General features: G+C 40.3%; 1 non-coding gene across 1 annotated transcript; it reads left to right on the top strand.

Annotated features, from left to right (window-relative positions):
- The first annotated feature begins 1,961 nt into the window (after window positions 1–1,961).
- LOC117277473 (small nucleolar RNA R71) lies at window positions 1,962–2,068 on the top strand. Its single transcript, XR_004507776.1, has one exon. It is a non-coding gene; the product is annotated as a small nucleolar RNA R71 (small nucleolar RNA).
- The last annotated feature ends 16,122 nt before the right edge of the window (window positions 2,069–18,190 follow it).

Raw genomic sequence — 18,190 nt, 5'->3', positions numbered from 1 at the left:
AAGTGCAAAGGCTCAAATTCGAACTCTCTTTTCCAAAACCCTTGGCCTTCAAGAGCCAGCACCCACTCCGCCAAATCCTCTCTATTTACTTCATCTAAGTTCAAGAGACAAGCTATTACAGGGTCTTTAGCGTTCAAGGTCTCATCTTCCTCCTCCAAAATTACATCCACGACTTCTATTAGAGAGCAGTTAGCAATTTCACTTGGTCACCGCATAGGTTTCTGCACGTTGAATGTTATCTCTTCATCATTTAGTCTCATTTTGAGCTCTCCAGTTTCACAGTCAATTAAAGCTTTCCCAGTGGCCAAGAATGGTCTTCCCAAAATTATGGGTATCTCCTCGTCAACCCGGCAGTCTAGAATGACAAAATCTGCTGGGAACACAAACTTCCCAACCTGTACTAATACATCATCAAAGATACCAGAGGGCTACTTCACTGTCCGGTCGGCTAGCTGTAGTAACATGGATGTGGGTCTGGCTCTTCCAATGCCTAACCTTTTGTAGATAGCCAAGGTCATCAAGTTTATGCTTGCCCCTAAATCACACAATGCTTTAGCAAAATCATAGCTGCCTATCATGCATGGGATTGTGAAACTCCCTGGGTCTGATAACTTCTCAGCTATGGGTCTCTTTACGACTACACTACAGACCATAACAGTGGATAGGTCTTGGAAGTCGAATTTCCGAGACATTAAATCTTTCATCATTTTGGCATACCCAGGTATCTCTTGCAACGCATCAATTAGTGGAATGTTCACCTTATTTGTTTTAATATCTCCATGAATTTCTTATATTGCTCGTCCTTCTGATATTTTGCTAATCTCTGCGAGAATGATGTTGGAAGTTGCTTCTTTCCTGTGATTTGAGTTTTATCTTGCTCAGGCACTACTTCTACTGTCGTTTCTTGTGCTACCTTAGTCTTCTTCGCAACCTTTTTTTCTTTGCTTGTGCTCTCTTGTGCATGTTGTACCGTCACCTCAGTTAACCCTGTTGAATCATCTATCTCAATGGGTACTGGCATAAGTGTTTTAGTAGGTCGGCTTTCGTGAGCAATCTCTTGCTCCGGATCTAGGTCTCTACCATTTTGTAGACTCACTGTCATAAGCTGATTTGGGCCCTGATCTTTTGGATTGACTTGTGTGTCTGCAGGTAACGTCCTTTGGGGACGATTGTTTAGAGCCACATAAATCTGTCCTAATTGAATCTCAATAGCCTTTATCGCTGATTCATGTGAGTCTACTCTCTCTTGCATTTTTCCAGAGGGCCCAATCAGTTGTTGCAGCATTCTGTTATTGCTGTCCAGTATTCCCTTAAGTTCAGTGAACCCATCATCTTGTCTCACAATCTGTTATTGTTGAGGTTGTTGATAAGCCAGCTGCTGATTTTGCTGGTTGTAACCTTGTTGCCTTTGGTAAGGCACCACTTGACCCTGTGGTCGCATAGCTCTTGGATTGTTGCTGTTATTGTACTGCTGTTATGCTGGTCTATATTGTTGATTCTATTGCCCCCAATTCTGACCACCTTGCCTCTGTCTCCCATAGTTGGCCACATAGTTCATATCTTCCTGATAGTGCTGGTTGTCACCTTCCGCACTCCACGAGCATGCATATGGTTAGTTAATGCATGGTGTACATAAGCCCCCATTAGTCGCATCAACTATGTGTACCTACTGCTTCTGGCTTGATTCATCGATCTTCTTGGTGAGGATACTCATTTGTGTCATCAGAGTGGCCATATTTTTGGCTATAGAGTTGTTTGGATCCAAAGCCACAGAGTGAACTACAGGAGTGATCATAGAGTCTCTTTTCATCCATCCTGAGTTTTGAGCCATTTTATCGAGTAGGATCTTGCATTATCTGAATGATTTGCTCAAAAATGCTCCACCCGCTGAAGCATCAACATTGGCCTTTAAGCTGTCTGCCAAACCCATGTATAACCTCTGCCCCAACATTTGCTCTGTAATGCCATGATGTGGACACTTAACCAGCATACCCTTGAACCTCTCCCACATTTCTTGTAGTGTTTCTGTTAGTCTCTGCCTGAAGCTCAATATCTCATCAATTTGTTTGGTAGTGTTATTGGGTGGGTAGACTTGTTTACAAATTGCTTGACTAATTCCTCCCAAGTAGTGATGGATTTTATGGGGGAGTGAATTAAGCCACGTCTGAGCCTCTCCCGTCACCAAGAATGGAAACAATAATAGCTTTATTGCTTCCAGTGTCACATTAGGTTGCCTTTGTATGACAAATATCGACAGGAAATTATTTAGATGCTGCTGAGGATCTTCAATGTAAGACCCTGAAAACAGTCCCTTGTTCTACAACAAATGTAGCATGTTGTTTGTGATTTGAAATTATTCCTCTTGTATTTGAGGGACTGCAATTGCGGTTGCCAGATTTTTGTCGGTGGGTTGTGCCCAATCATACAAGGCTACTTCTGGCGTAAGAGGCGCCACACCCTGATTGCTCGGTTCATTCGCATTATTTCTGTTATTTGGATTTTTTATTACGTCATCCATTTCTAGTTCGATTCGTTCTGTTGAGTTCTGTTGCTGTTTGTCCTTCTTGTTTGCACGATTCAATGCCTTGAAAACTTTCTCAGGATCTGATAATGCTTCGAACAATTCACCAGTTCTCGAGGAGTTCCTAGGCATGCACCTGTAACAACCAAGACTACAAACGTTAAAATTTTAATGTATTTGGTTTAAAATGAAGAAAAATGACTACACTAAGAATTCTAGCAAGTCTTTTAGCTGCAATTAATACACCGTTAATATCCCCGGCAACGACGCCAAAATTTGATCACGCCCAACTATGCCTTATAAAAAGGACTAAGCGATCGTTGCAAATATATTCCGGCTAATAAGTCCAGAGTCGAATCCCACAAGGAATTAACCTATCAAACACAACTACTAGACTCGCACGAACTCACGCAATCAATCTTCAGAAATATTTAAGTAACAATTTGGATGTTTACTAACTAAATATTACGTAATGAAATTGCAAAAATTAATAACTAACTACTACGGGTTGTAGACAAGAATTGGAATGATCTAAGGTTGTGATTTCCCTTATTGTCAGAATCTTTTCCGCTACGTTTTCTATAAATTTGCCTTGGTACTGCTGTGGAAAGTGAAGGAAATAGGAGAAGCTTGCTTGACTTCAATGGAGTTGGTGAGTGTGTAAGGGCAGTGTATCTGCGTGTTTTGTGAGGAGTGAAGTGTTTTAGGTTAGGGTTTTGTGTTTTTGTTTAGTTTTGGGCATTTAATTGAGGGAGTTAGAAGCAAATAAGGGAACAAAAATTAAAATAAGCCTGACAAATACTTACCTGGCGCCTTCTGCATTATTACCGTGCCTTAGCCCTCGCGACGCGAGGTCCTATGCGAGCTAGAGGACTTGTGCGCTCTACTTCCTCATGACGGGTCAAAGCGTGAATGTGGGTCATCTGATCCGCTACCAAATGTCTTTGGTAAGAAAGAGTAAGAAGGTCGATCAAATGCTATTTTCCAATCTTTTGACTCAGTTCTTAAGACCCGAGGAGGTTGAGGAGGAGCCAAAGTTTGATCACATCATTGATCAGCCCATATGACAGACAAACATCACTAGTGTCCGGGTGAAAGAAGAGACTTCCTTGCCATCGTTGACAGGTGCCGAGCGCAATGCTCGTGATGATAGTTTTATGGCCCATTTCTATGGGATGATGGATTTGCAGCTGAGGATAGGTGGTCGGTCGGCCACGACTGAGGAGAGGACCTTATTGGACGCTCATGCTTAGTAGCTGGTTGGACGAGGTGATGGATACAGACTTCCAGATGATGAGGACATTAACACACCTGAGCAGTTCGAGGCTGAGCCAGACCAGTGAGATGATAATGATGATGATGAGGAGGAGGAGGACACACATGAGGAAGAATGGGCAGCCTCAGAGGATGAGGGCGACGATGCAGCATGACCAGGGAGTTTTTCCTTATATCCTACTCATTTTTCTTGTTTTGTCATTTTGTACATGCACTAAGGACAATGCATGATCTAAGTGTGGGGTGGAGACTTATAAATATTAGTTTTGCTTAGTTGTTTTAGTTAATTGTTTTAGTATTTGTTTTTAGTTATTTGTTATTAGTTAAAAAAATAAAAAAAATTGGACTCTTTCCGACGATGGATCTCCTAGACAGTTTTCTTGAGGGAAGTAAGTCTAAAGAAAAACCACCCAAAAAAAAATGATTTTCTTGTAGGTAATGTATTAATTTCCCCTTAGTTTTTCTTTGGGCCGCGGTTCATTTCCAAGTGCTTTTAGTTGAAACGGATGTAGTTAGTTTTAATTTTTAAGAGTAGGAACCATGTGGCTATGTATTTAATTACAGCAATATCTCTTAGCTTTGTTATGCCTTGAGAATAGTTAGTACTATGGTTGTGACGCTTAGGCTCGGATTTTGACTCTAGTATAAATACCTTAAATCATAGATTCTTAATTTTGCTTAACTGCTTGGACTAGAGTGTCATGATGAAACCAATCCTGAGTGAGTTATGTGCCATGTCTGTGTGAGGTTTGTATGTATTCTGTGCATTACGTTTGATGTCTAGAACTTGCTCCGTGTGTGTGCAAAGCGAAAAAGTAGTCTTGTTCAGTCTAGAAAGTGATATAGGTGTTTCTTTGTTAAGCCATATATATATATATATATATATATATATATATATATATTATGTATCGTAGTTAACCCCGTTGAGCCTATAATCCTGTTTCTTTGGTAACCACATTACAAGCCGTACCCCTTTATTTGAATCGACCATATATTTGAACCCTGTCACCTCTCATGAGCACTTGAATTGTGATGAATTATGAAAAAGTTAAAGTGTGGGGTATTGAGTTGGCTTTTGAGTGGAACAACTGAAATAAGGAGAAAGGTGCACCGTTTGATAAAAAAATATATATGTCAATAAAAGCCACTTGGATTAAGAAAAAAGAAAAAAAATAGCTATATTTTATGAAAAATAATTCTTGATGGTGGTGGCTAGTGATATACTGGTACTTAAAGAAGTAGGGGAGAATATAAAGTGAAGTTAAGGTGGAGTTTTGGTTTGACATAAGTATGGACTTGAATATTATAGTGTATGTATTAAAGTGCTTAAGGGAGGTGTAGTCACTTATATCCAAATGTATCCTACCCGACCCGCAACCTACATTACAACCAATCAAATTCCTATTTGATCTTAGACTGAATGAGCTCGATTAGTAGAGTATTATACTACGGGCAAGCCTATGGTGCATCATTTGTAGCATATGAATGTTATTTCTGAGAGCAAGTGAATTTTTCCTATCTTGAGTTCCTACGTTCTTAAAATTCATTGTGTGTGGAACTAAGCTCTTTGTTGGGTGAGGGCGCGTGATTCATAAATGAAAGGTAATGTCGTTGACCTCCATGTTAGAGTAAGTAAGTGAATTGTGAATAAGTCATGGTATTTGTGAGTCAAATCTTGAGGCGAGGATGTTACACCTTTGTGCTTAGACTATTTTAAACATTCTTGGTGTAATGAGTTAAGGGAATCGGTTAAAGAGGTTGTGTCTATAAGTGTAGCTTGATTGCACGAGGACGCACAATGTTTAAGTGTGGGGTATTGATGTGTGGCTATAATTCCATAGTTTCGTACATTATTTGCCTTGCATTTCATATGCTTTAATGATAAAATATATTTTATTTGTGCGTAATGGAGTCTATTTTGTGTGTAGCTGAATTAGAGATTAAAGTAGAGCAAAAATGAATACTTAAAGTCTAAAGCGTGCTAAAAAAACAGTTGAAAAGAAGAAGGAAAGAAGTGAGCAGCTGACAAATGAAAAGTTGGCGAAGCCAGGCATAGAGCAGGCGTTAGAACAGGCTGGGCGAGCTCTTTAGCTCGCGTGGGAGCTGGCGAAGCTAGGCTTGGGGTGAGGTCCACCAAGCTGTGAAGCTGGGAAGGCAAGGCAGAAGGCGAGCTCAAGTAGGCGTTACACCTCGATTGTCGGAATCTTTTCCGCTAAACATATAAATAGTCATTAAACACCATTTTGAGAGGGGATTTTTGACCTAAGGAGGCAAGAACACACTAGGAGCAAGGCGGAGAATTCTTCTACGAGTTTTTCACTTCCTTCTTCCTATTTCCATTATTGGTTATGAATTCTAGTATTGTAGTTTTGCATACTATTATGAATAGCTAATTTGTTATCTAGAGTTTTGATAGAATTGTCGAAATCTTTTTTGCTACGCTTTCTATAAATTTGCCTAAGTCTTCTTTATCGATCATGAGCACTCTGGCTGTCATAACTTTCTCCCGAGTAATTACTACAATTTACTAGACATATTCTCCCGAATTACACTAGCTGGCATTAATTACGGCTCACTCGGATCGCACCAAGGTTTCGTTATCCCTAATCCCACCTTTAAACCCTTTGAATTGATCCCTCATATACGTTAGGAGTGATGTTATTCAACAACTACCTAAATATGCACTCTCTCCCGAGTAATACACACTAAATAGGCACAGTCGATTGAGGCCCTTCAATCAACAACAATAATAATATAGTTGATCAAATAGAGAAAATACTACGACAAATCTATATTAACATAACAGAAAAATCATCCTCTAATAGGTTCCACAAAAAACTAGATTATGAGTTTAGCTACTCATACTCATAGTCACAATATCCAAAGTATTTTGCATAATTAAATTACAAAGTAAGGATAAAGAAATGTAGAAATCGATGATTCTAACTCTCAACGGGTGTTCCACGAGCTATCCTTGCCTCCGGTTGCAAAAGTGCTCCAAAGTGGCGATTTTAGGTCTATTTATATGTGTAGGAAAAGACCTAAATATGTAGGCCAAGTCCTAGTCAAACCAGGAGATGAAATAAGTCTTCAAAGCTCTGAATGTTAACGCCCAGATCTGGCCTTGCGAGGTATAACGCCTGCTTAAGCTCGCCCCAGACCTGGCGTCGCGAGGTGTAATGCCTGCTTGAGCTCCCTTTCTGCCTCGCCTCACCAGCTTCACAGCTTGGTGGACCTCGCCCCAAGCCTCTTTTCGCCAGCTCCCACGAGAGGTAAAGAGCTCGCCCAGCCTGTTCTAACGCCTGCTTTAGGCCTAGCTTCGCCAACTTTTCATTTGTCAGCTGCTCACTTCTTTCCTTCTTCTTTTCAACTGTTGTTTTTGAGCACGCTTTAGACTTTAAGTATTCATTTTTGCTCTACTTGCATCTCCAATTCACCTACACACAAAATAGACTCCATTACGCACAAATAAAGTGTAGTTTATCATTAAAGCATATGAAATGCAAGAAAAATAATGTACGAAACTATGGAATTATAGCCACACATTAACTACTACGAAAAAGAAAAGAAAAATCACAATTCACCCCCTCTTGCACCCGCCCCTCTTGCACTTTCAATTTAAATATTCCCCTCCTTATACTTTGGGTCCAAATATACTACTATTAGTTTAAATATACCATTCTTCCGTTAAATTTGTCCAAGATTTACATCAAATCCTATGTGACACTGACATTTGATGAGGTGGATGTCACGTGACATGCCACCTCAAATGCCCCTAACCCATTTTACCCCTCCCCTTTATTTGTTTTTTTTTTACTTCTAAAGCTTTCTTCTCCTCCACCACAATTGCCACCATAAACGCCATCATGAATAATATTAAATTTCCAGCTAGTCAACTCAGACCAAATTAGAGTATCTGAACAGGATGAGACTACTGCCCATCTGCAAATGCTTTGAAAACTTGAGTCTGTAAAAAAACAATACTTCAATTAGTCACCCTCAATATCACGCACACTAGTAGTACATAAAGAGATTATCTAATTTCTCGAGGAAGACAACTTTACCTTAAATTCGAGAAGCTTTGAATTATATTGAATCCAATGTGAGCGATGAATGGAGAAACGAACATATATAAAGACTAAACTTTGAAATACAATATTATTCATGGTGGCGGTAATGGTGACAATGGTGATGGAGGGGAAGAAAATTTTAGTGGTGGAAAAAAATTAGAATGGAGGGGTAAAATAGGTTAAGCGTGCCGAGGTGGCGTGCCACGTGACATACACTTCATCAATGTTAGTGCCACATAAGATTGGATATCCACATTGGACAAACTTAACAGAAGATGAGTATATTTAAACTAATAGTATAATGGCAGGGATATATGTGGACCCCAAGTATAACGAGGGGTATATTTAAATCTTTTCTCATAGGACAAGAATATATTTAGCCCTTCTCCAAATATTTACGTATTATTATTATTATTATTATTATTATTATTATTATTATTATTATTATTATTATTATTATTATTATTATTATTATTATTATTATTATTATTATTATTATTATTATTATTATTATTATTATTATTAGTAGTAGTAGTAGTAGTTTGAAATTTACCATTACTGCTCCAATTAGTGTACTGTTAATTAAATTATACGTTTAAGATAGAGATAAAGTGTAACTTGATAAAACTGTATACGGTCAAAATAGATTTCGACTTTCCTACGTTCAATCGAGATCGAGTGGTAAGAAACCGGAGTAGGATTTTTGGAGTAAGCTCCGAAGACGGTACAAACGAGCCTCGAATCTGAAGGCTGCTCGAGGAGTCGGCTCGATAATCTTATCGAGCCCGTAACCAAACTGATCTGCAAGGCATTACTTTGAGGTCGGAGATGCGCCACGCCCATCCCGAAGGTCGTACCCAAGACAAGATCGAAGGGCCGACCCAGTGACGAGTTCGGGCCAGTATCGAATTCGAGCCAGTATCGAGCTCATAGACAAGAGCCGTTACAACCGCACCAGGAGAGAAAATCTTGGCGGGAATCGAGGAAGAGACAAATCATCATGGGTCCTCCACTATATGCTTTATTTTATTATTTTGTTATAGATAAAGTAAAGACCCTCTATTATAAAATGGAGGATCCTTGTAAGCTATGGAGGACGGAATAGATTGGAACAAAAGATCTTTTTTTATATACAAAGATATCTCCTTGTGCTTGTTTTACTTCATCTTATTCATTCTTTCTATTCATCATTCTCATTCTCATAATCAAAATACATATATTGTTATCTTTATATCAAAGGGTATTACGTATCCTTAGAACCATACATAAATTTAACATTATCCGATTTTTCGGGTAAACAGTTTGGCGCCCACCGTGGGGCTAAGGATAACAGTGATTGTTTGGTATAAATCTACAGTACACACCAGCTTACAACTTCAAATCAGCAATGGCTTTACCTATCGACCACGAAGCCGGCCTTCAAGGTGAAACCAACAACTTGGTACCCGGGACCGGAAGGCCACTTGACGATGGCACTGAGTCTCGAATCGAAGTACCCAAAATTCAAGCCGAAGTACCATTGGATGTCAATTCACAAATAGCTTTGGAGGCGAATCAGCGTTCCGAACCGGAAAGAAGCATTCAAGGCGGTACTCGATCCGTAGCCCGAGACACCCATAACGCGGGGGAAATCAGGGCCAGCTTACATATGATCTTCGAGATGCTACAAGCCCAACAAGTAGCGATAGCTCAGTTACAGAGCCAAACTCATATACAAAGCAGGCTGGATTCCAATCCGCTTCGAGAAATCACTCCCCAGAACGGAGCCCGCCATAGTGAAATCAAACGAGCAAGAATCGGGGACCACTCCCGAAATTACTAAATTTCTCGAGGAACTCACAAAACGAGTCGAAGCCAACGACAAGAGAGCAAAAACATACAATGCCAGGGTCGATCAAATTCCGGGGGCTCCACCAATGATAAAAGGGCTTGATTTGAAAAAATTCATACAAAAGCCTTTTCCCTCGAGTGCGGTCCCAAAACCAATCCCCAAAAAATTTTGTGTGACTGAAATTCCCAAATATAACGGTACGACCAATCCTAACAAACATGTCACCTCTTACACATGTGCCATCAAAGGTAACAATTTGGAGGATGATGAGATCGAATCCGTGTTGTTGAAAAAGTTCAGGGAGATCCTCTCGAAGGGAGCAATGATCTGGTATCACAATTTACCACCAAATTCCATCGATTCTTTTGCCATGTTAGCAGATTCGTTCGTAAAGGCACATGCTGGTGCCATAAAGGTTGCAACAAGGAAGTCAGACCTCTTCAAAGTAAAGCAAAGGGGTAATGAAATGCTGAGGGAATTCGTATCCCGATTTCAAATGGAACGCATGGAATTGCCACCGGTCACAGATGATTGGGCCGTACAAGATTTCACCCATGGGTTGAACGAGCTAAGTTCAACAGCATCACGTCAGCTGAAACAAAATTTGATCGAGTATCCAACAATAACTTGGGCAGATATACACAACCGATATCAATCGAAAATTAGGGTCGAGGATGATCAGTTGGGAGCTCCGTATGGACCCGTGCATCAGAACAGGACAACTACTAAAATCCAAAGGGTGGTCGACAGAGAACAAAGGTCAAACAGAGACCGATATCAACCGTACGTCGCAGATCGGATGAACAACGGTTCAGCACGCAATACAGTTTGGAACAATCGAAGGATTGATCGAGGGCAAAATTCTCGGGGACTTATGAGCAAGAGCGGCTTTGATAAATATGTCGATTCTGTAGAAGTACCTCGATTATCAGAATATAACTTCAGCGTTGGTGCATCCGCCATCGTGTCGGCTATCAGACGCATCAAAGACACTAAATGGCCTCAACCCATGCAGACCGATCCTGCCCAAAGAAATCCCAATAAAATGTGCGAATATCATGGCACCCATGGCCACAGAACGGAAGATTGCAGGCAACTAAGAGAGGAAGTAGCCCACTTATTTAACAAAGGGCACCTTCGGGAATTTTTGAGTGATAGAGCGAAGAACCTTTTTAAAAACACGGATTTCGACAAGCAAAATGAGCAAGAAGAACCGCAGCACGTCATTCACATGATCATCGGCGGTATCGATACCCCTCATGGACCAAACATCAATTGTGAGGGAAAAACGATCTCGAACTCAAGATTACGCACCCATATGGACTTTGTCCTTCGATGATGAAGATGTAGAAGGAGTCATCCAACCTCATAACGATGCACTGGTAATATCCGTACTCATGAATAAAACTAAAATTAAGAGTGTGTTAATCGATCCAGGTAGCTCGGCCAACATCATCAGATTGAAGGTCATAGAACAACTCGGCCTGCAGGACCAGATCGTACCCGCAACTCTGGTTCTAAACAGATTCAATATGGCATGTGAAACCACCAAAGGCGAGATAATCCTACCAATAAACGTGGACGGAACCATCCAGGAAATAAAGTTTCACGTGATCGAAGGCGATATGAGATACAATGCCCTTTTCGGAAGGATATGGATCCACAACATGAGAGTTGTACATTCGACCCTACACCAGGTCCTCAAATTCCCAACATCGAGAGGTGTCAAAACAGTGTACGGAGAACAACCGGCCGCAAAGGAAATGTTCGCCGTTGAGGAAGCAAAATCAATATCCTCGCCTTCGCCGATAAAGGTATCGGGTTCAGAAGGAGAACGGAACACCAAATAGCAATCACAGATGTTGGCTTCGACCCAGCCAGATAACCAGAAGATCGAAGAAGATGATGATCAGAGGATCCCTCGATCCTTCGTGATCCCCGATGATTCCGACGCCACCAAATCAACAATTGAGGAACTGGAGCAAGTCATACTAATCGAGCACTGGACCAAACGAAAGGTATATCTAGGAACGGGGTTGAGCCCCGAACTCAGGAAGAAACTTGTTCGATTTCTTATCGATAACATTGATTATTTTTCCTGGTCCCATTTAGATATAACAGGGATCCCACCGGACATAACGATGCATCGGCTAAGCTTGGACCCTAAGTTCAGACCGGTGAAGCAAAAAAGAAGACCCCAGTCTGAGGAAAAACACGTATTCATAAAGGACGAGGTAACCAAACTTCTCAAGATAGGGTCCATTCGGGAGGTGAAATATCCCGAATGGTTAGCCAATGTGGTTGTAGTGCCTAAAAAAGGGAATAAACTTAGAATGTGTGTAGACTATAAGGATTTGGACAAAGCATGCCCCAAAGATTCCTTTCCGCTGCCCAACATCGATCGCATGATCGATGCCATGACCGGCCACGAGATCCTCACTTTTCTCGATGCATATTCCGGGTATAATCAAATCTAGATGAACACGGAGGACCAGGAAAAGACTTCATGTTTCACCAAATATGGAACATATTGCTATAATGTGATGCCCTTCGGGCTAAAAAATGCGGGGGCTACTTACCAACGCCTAGTAAATAAAATATTCGAAGAATAAATAGGTAAATCAATGAAAGTTTATATTGATGACATGCTAGTTAAGTCCCTGCGACCAGAGGACCATTTGGCCCATTTGCAGGAAACGTTCAAGATTTTGAGGAAATACAACATGAAGCTCAATCCCGAACAATATGCTTTTGGGGTCGGTTCGGGTAAGTTCCTCGGCTTCATGGTGTCAAATCGGGGAATCAAGATTAACCCCGACAAAATCAAGGCCATCGAAGACATCGCCATCGTGGATAGCGTGAAAGCTGTACAAAGGCTAACGGGACGGATTGCAGCCTTAGGCCGATTCATTTCGAGATCATCAGATCGAAGTCACAAATTTTTCTCTCTACTCAAAAAGAAGAACAATTTCGCTTGGACACCGGAATGCCAACAAGCATTAGAGGAACTAAAACGATATCTATCGAGCCCACCACTACTTCACAATCCAAAAATAGACAAAAAACTTTTCTTGTACTTGGCAGTATCGGAAGTCGCCGTAAGCAGTGTCCTAGTTCGAGAAGAGCAAGGTATGCAATTTTCCATTTATTATATAAGTCGTACCTTAGGAGAAGCGGAAACTAGGTATCCGCACCTAGAAAAATTGGCACTTGCACTGATAAGCACCTCTAGAAAGTTAAGACCGTACTTTCAATGTCACCCCATATGCGTATTAACCACCTACCCACTTCGTAATATTTTGCACATGCCCGAACTATCAGGTCGATTAGCCAAATGGTCTGTCGAACTCAGTGGGTATGATATCAAATATCAACCCCGTACGGCCATCAAGTCTCAAATTTTAGCAGACTTCGTAGCCGATTTCACCCCAACCCTCGTACCCGAAGTCAAAAAAGAACTCCTGTTGAAATCGGGTACCTCATCGGGGGTATGGATCTTTTTTTACGGACGGGGCTTCGAACGTGAAGGGGTTCGGGCTAGGCATAGTTTTGAAACCACCCACGGGTAACACTATTAGGCAATCTATTAAAACTATCAGGTTGACTAACAACGAGGCCAAGTATGAAGCCATGATTGCATGTCCCGAGCTAGCTAGAAACTTGGGAGCAGAAGTTATTGAAGCCAATTGTGACTATTTGCTGGTGGTGAGTCAAGTAAATAAAACCTTTGAAGTTCGAGAAGGTAGAATGCAAAGGTATTTAGACAAACAGCTTGTCACTTTGCACCATTTCAAACAATGGACTTTACGGCATGTTCCACGAGAACAGAATAATGAGGCCGATGCGCTTGCGAATTTAGGATCGTCGGTCGAGGTAGATGACTTGAGCTCGAGGACTGTTGTTTAACTTTCGAGATCAGTAATCGAAGAATGTCATGCCGAGATAGATTCTACAAGCTTAACCTGGGATTGGAGAAACAAGTATATTGAATACTTAAAGAGTGGAAAGCTCCCACCGAACCCTAAAGATTCTAGGGCCCTATAGACTAAAGCTGCTCGATTCACGTTGGCTTCGGACGGAACGCTATATCGAAGGACATTTGATCGACCGTTGGCAGTATGCTTGGGTCTGGGAGATACCGATTACATCCTACAGGAAGTGCACGAGGGCACTTGCAGGAATCACTCCGGTGCCGATACATTAGTTCGAAAAATAATCAGAGCAGGGTATTATTGGATCGATATGGGCAAAGATGAGAAGGAATTTGTTCGTAAATGTGACAAATGCCAAAGGTTTGCGCCAATGATCCATCAACCCGGAGAGCAACTTCACTTAGTCCTATCCCCATGGCCATTCATGAAATGGGGAATGGATATCGTCGGCCCTCTGCCATCGACCCTAGGTAAAGCCAAATTCATTTTATTTATGACTGACTATTTTTCTAAATGGGTGGAAGCACAGGCGTTCGAGAAAATAAGAGAGAAAGAAATTATAGACTTTATTTGGAATCATATCGTATGCCAATTCGGGATACCCGCCGAAATAGTATGTGACAATGGGAAGCAATTCGTTGGCAGCAAAGTAACAAAATTCTTTGAAGATCACAAAATAAGAAGGATACTATCAACACCATACCACCCCAGTGGGAACGGACAGGCCGAATCAACGAACAAAACTATTCTTCAAAACCTGAAGAAGAGGTTGAACGACGCTAAAGGAAAATGGAGAGAAATCCTTCCCGAAGTCCTTTGGGCATATCGGACAACGTCAAAATTAAGTACGGGGGCAACCCCATTCTCCTTAGTATATAGGTCTGAAGCATTCATACCAGTCAAAGTCGGTGAATCTAGTACCAAATTTTGATTCACGACAGAAGAATCAAATAACAAGGCTATGAATACCAGCCTTGAATTATCGGACGAAAGATGAGAAGTAGCTCTCGTCCAATTGGCCGCCCAAAAGCAACGAATCAAAAGATATTATAATCGAAGAACCAAGCTCCGTAATTTCAAGCCCGGGGACTTAGTGTTAAGAAAAGTCACCATCAACACCCGAAATCCAAACGAAGAAAAACTAGGACCAAATTGGGAAGGACCATATCAGGTTCTCAAGAACGTCAGAAAGGGATCGTACATGCTCGGCATTATAAACGGCAAATAGCTATCAAGCAGTTGGAATGTGTTACATCTAAAACGATACTATTGCTAAAGTATGACCCTTCCATATTCATTTATATTTTAAAACTGACCCCTGCGGAAGTCCGAAACAAGAGCTAAGATGAACCCATCGCTTGAAAGCACGCGTTGCACTTTTTTTCCCTTAGATCGGTTTTATCCCAAATAGGATTTTTCGGCAAGGTTTTTAATGAGGCAACCAATGATCGTGCTGCACTTACAACAAGTATCCGAGGCCTCCGTACAATCGACCTCGAATACTGGGGGGCATTAGCCCTCAAATATATCAAGTTCTCATACAAAAAAGTTATTTCGCAACAACGGGGTTCCAGTAGAAAAAGTTGTAAGAGCCAAAAAAACAAATACTCTTATGATTAAAACTCGAAGATATTGCCATATTGTTTTTAGCTGGACGAGATAACTTCGGCCTTTACGAGTTATTATCCTCTTTCTTTTCCTATTAAAACAAAGGGAAGAAAAGGATAGGTAGGGAAAAGAATAAGGAAGAAAAAGAGAGTTCTTTTTACCTTTAAGAAGCACGAAAAGAGAAAAAGAATGACAATTCTCAACTGCAGTTATAGGTGCTTGTTTCCTGCAGTTTTTGGGGTGAAGCTCAACTGCATGTTTCTCTTTTTCTGATTGAACATAATGCCTTTGGTAATAAAATCTTTTATCTATACTATATTAAAATAACGCAGGTGCTTAGAAAGATGCCGGTCATTTTTTTTATCCTTGAATGACGATAAATCAGACAAAAAGAGAAATATACCAAAAGAGATACAAACATTTAACGTGGTTCGGTCAATTGACCTATGTCCACAGGCAGATACGAGCAATCTACTATATAAAAGAGAGTACAAAATATCGAGAGAACCAACTCACGAAGAGGCAAACACAAGTGGTACACTAGCACTTGTCTCGAAAAGTTCTCCCCCTAAACAAGACTCTCAAATCCGATATGACTACATTGTGGATGCTATTGGATGAGAAAGAATGATCATATGGAATTTACTTTTACAAAAAGAAATACCTAATTATGATAAATATGTTGCCCTTTCCTTTAAGAGATAAGAAAACCAAATATGATAAGAAAATTAGGACAAACGCCTAACAATAGCAACCATTGAATGAACAATATCTAGTGTGAGCAGTATAAAAACTTACTGATATAAAAGCAACAGGGTGAAAATTGTCTACAGAAAAAGAGAAGTGCAATTGCCAATCTCATATGGAATTTGACCAGTTAATTTATTTCCCCTGAAGAGCTCTGTATTATCATTCATATATTACATCAGCGAGTACGATGAAAATGAGTAACTGCCATTAGACAAAGAACAGTCAAGTAAAAGAGAAAATTGTTTATTCACGTGTTGGTGTTTGCTCAACAGATGTAGGTATATTTTTCTCGCTCATGTTATCCTTGTTTTTCTTCCATAGGCCAGCATAGAGGCCTATAACAATCAAAGCAACGCGAAAAAATGTTCCATTAGTTTAATGTTGGTCTATCATAATTCTTAGAAGAACTTAAGGAGGGCGCTTAGAATTACCTCCCTAAGGTCCTTTCCTCGCGTATGATGAATAACCTATCGTGCCCTATGAAATCCTGTCATGAGCTCTCGCTCGCTGCATGGATATGTTTACTTGGAATAGTTTTTGCTCTCAAACGCACACGCAAGTATACGTGGTTGTACAAATAATAAAATGATAAGTCGAGTGTCGAATCTATAGAGACTTGTGTTACCTACCCACTAGTTTCACTAAGATTATTATTCAGTCAAGTATTTTCGAGTTCAAAAGTGTGATTATACTATGCAATAATTCTAATAAGTAACTAATTTATCAAGCAGCAAAATGGTTGTTGTATATTCAATAGAGACAAATATTCCAGAGTTGTGATCGATTCACCAATCCTATTGTGCCCTCGTTAACACTCCCTTTCATACAATTCACTCATGGTTGCTCATTAATCGAACAATTGCTCTCATAGCCTTCTCCCGAAGTATTACTTTCCTACTCAAAATAGATTAACACCTATATTCCTATGGAATCAATCTATTGAGAATGCATTAAGATTACGATGTTTAGTTAATCACAGTGACTAGGTATATTCCTATCATAACCACAAATACGCCCCACCTCCTTAGAGTTAACATCATGCTCTCTTCAATTCTTCTCTAATCTAAACATGACTTTCCCAAGCATAGCATAGATAGTAAATAGAACCTAACTGCTGAACAGACAATTAAGCAATTAATTACAGAATTGAAGAAATAACCATATATTGGTGAATTATAATTAAGGTTAAGTCAAGGTGAAACAACAATATTCATAGCTAAATCACAACCCCAGAGCTATGGGTTTTATCCACTCATGATAATATCAAAACTAATTCATAAATGTTGAATAATTAAAAATAATAAGAAAAGATGAAGAAAACTGAGATATCCTCGCTCCCGAATGTTCCTCGTGTGTATTTTTCCTCTAAAGTGGCGTACCCCCCTTCAAAATAGGCTTAGTCTTGCTTTTATACGCGTTGGGTAGGTCTTGTGCTGAAATAACCTTGTCCCCGGCAAGTTGGAAACATTTTTGTCACCAGCGCCCAAGGCAGCGTGGGGCACTAGCCCTGGCGCTGGCAAATTGAGCATTCTGTAAACGGCGCCACAGGTGGCGTGGGGCGCTGGAATTCAACATTTTCCATTTTTTCTCCGTTTTGGCTCATATCTCGCATCTTTCGCCCCCTATTTCCTCCAGATAATTCCTACACATAAGAACACCACGAATTAACATAAATCAATACATTTTACATCTGAAATTCACGAAACGCGAGAAAAACATGAGGCGATATATATATACTTTAAGATAAATATCAACACCCCACACTCAGACTCTTGCTCATCCTCGAGCAATGGGACTATCAAATATACCTCAACCACGTACAAATCTCAACTAGAGAGGAACACTTCAATTTGTTTTACCATACACGCTACCCTTGACTATGATCGACACCGAAAATCAAGCATGAACATACAAAATTCACATTCTTATTATTTTAAACATGTCCAAGTCTATCATTTCAATTCAATCAATATAATCCAAACAACCTATCTGTAACCACCCTACCTCAAGAGCTGACTCGTTACCACTAAGCACTCAACTTGTGCACTCACCCAACAAGAGACGTTTACAACATTAGCAATCCTCCACGAGATCATGTGGCCTTACAAACAAACAAAAGAATGAATATAGAATAGTCTACATATTCAAGTATTCCTTTGAATATAAATTAAGGACATCACACAATTAAACAAAATTCGCTCAC

The sequence above is a fragment of the Nicotiana tomentosiformis genome, chromosome 6, assembly GCF_000390325.3.
Source record: "Nicotiana tomentosiformis chromosome 6, ASM39032v3, whole genome shotgun sequence".
Taxonomy (NCBI): Eukaryota; Viridiplantae; Streptophyta; class Magnoliopsida; order Solanales; family Solanaceae; genus Nicotiana; species Nicotiana tomentosiformis.
The sequence above is the reverse complement of the archived record's forward strand: the minus strand, read 5'-3'. Positions and strand labels throughout refer to the sequence as shown.